Below are 1,898 nucleotides of genomic sequence, written 5' to 3'. Positions count from 1 at the left end.
CCCCCCCCCCAATGCAAAACAGAGACAGGCAGCCACAGCAGCTTGATCCAAAGGGACCATCGCTCCACCAGTGTTTAACCTCTGCTACAGCTTCTCTCTGTCTCATTTGCTTTCCTTTGCTTGTACTATCTCCCCCTCCACCTCCTCGTCATCCTCTCCTTCATCAAAGCATTTCTGGCTATTTTGTTTCCCAGCTCTACAGAGAGTTATTGCTCATGACAACGATCACGGTCGTTTATTTTCTCTCCGCAGCCCAGCCTCTGTATGCATGCCGGGCTAGTATTACCCTATGATATTCAAGCGCTCTCTATTAAATATGCATGAACCCTGGAGATGAAAATTAATTTTGGGAATGTTCTCTGCCTCTTTCTCCCCTCGCTCTCTCTTTGAATGTTCAAATATGCCTTCATCTGCCTTTGTGTCAAGCCGTGAATTCATTATTTCATTTGCCGGTGACAGTTCGTAACTTAACGCAACGTGCTGGAGCGGAGGGTGAAGCGGCGTCGCGATATTGATCTTGTTAAAGTGAGGCGGGGGGGACGTAAAAAAACAAAACAAAACAAAAAAATCCCCCAGCTTTGGCCAAAAACACACGTACCAAGAAGGGAGTTTTCTCAGATTGGCCAAGTTTTGGAAAAGTTTGCCCCGAGCTCTTATCACTCATGAATATTAAGGGCCATAAAATGGGAAAATATTACACTGAATTATGCATGTATGAAGTAATGGAAATCTGCAGTAGGACACTGCAGTTTTTGTGCTGTCTGTTTTTTTTTGTTTTTTTTAAACATGATCATCTCGGCAAACCGCCCCTCGTTTCTGCTTGTGATGCGCTCTCTCGTCCTCCAGACTCCAGCACGTATGTGGGTGCTGATGCGCTGGTGTCTGTTCTGCTGCACGGTAAATTACAGTATTCCTCGGTAAAGAGTGCGCACAACAGTGAGAACATCAAAAGCGTTGCAGACACAAACAGCCTGGTTGAGCAGGCTGTGTAGGAGGTGAAGCCAACACAAGTTGAAGGATAAAACAAGAACCGCTTTAAGAAACAGTACACAGCAGTGAAAAGGAAGTCTGGGCTTTCTTATGGAAGATGCTGCAGTGTTTACTGATGTGCTGCTGTAGTGAGATCATCTTGATATTTTATTCTGGTATTAGTTAAGGAGAACTACGCTCTCGTTTTAGTGACAGTATGAAAAGAAAATGGCTTCACTCAGTCAAAAAATAGATAATTTAGGCTGCATGAAACCAGGAGCTACGCTTTGATTTGTTGAGGATACTGTTACAGTTTTATTTGTGAAGGGTTAATGCATATGAGCCAGCAGCTGATTAGCCTAGCTTGGATTTGTCTAAAAAAGCTAGCAGGCTTTAAAAGTTGTTTTTTTTAAAAAGAGATGTTAAATTTTGCTGATTTTATAAAAAAAAATATCTAAAGTAGCTTTGATTTTGTCCTGTTGTGTAAAAGCAGCATCATTCTACCTATTTTTTTTTTAATGAAAAACCATCTTTTTGCTAACGCAGTTAGCACTTAGCATGATTGCATTTGCATAGAGCTAACTGAAACATAAGGAAGCAGCTAACTTTTTATGCCTTTGTTTTTTGAGTTTAAGTTCTGTCTGCCAGGCGTTAGCTTAATTTTAAGCCTTTGTTAAGTACTGAGGGAAATATTTGGACTTTTAACTGCTAAATTCTCAAAGTTTCCAATTAGCTACATGCTAAAGTTGTCTACCAGATGTCTGATTTTGGGTATCGAGTGCACAGTGGGTTTTAAGAGCCTTATCACTGACCTATGAAAGCAGTTAGAAGATATTTCAAAAATATATTTTAACAGGGAGTTCTTCCTCCCCGCCATCACCAACTGTTTTGAACATATTATATTTATTGTAGGCACTGCAATATATATA

Source organism: Pundamilia nyererei, unplaced genomic scaffold, assembly GCF_000239375.1.
Source record: "Pundamilia nyererei isolate P.nyererei 1_Seehausen unplaced genomic scaffold, PunNye1.0 scaffold00101, whole genome shotgun sequence".
In the NCBI taxonomy this organism is placed as follows: domain Eukaryota; kingdom Metazoa; phylum Chordata; class Actinopteri; order Cichliformes; family Cichlidae; genus Pundamilia; species Pundamilia nyererei.
This window is presented reverse-complemented; position numbering follows the sequence as displayed.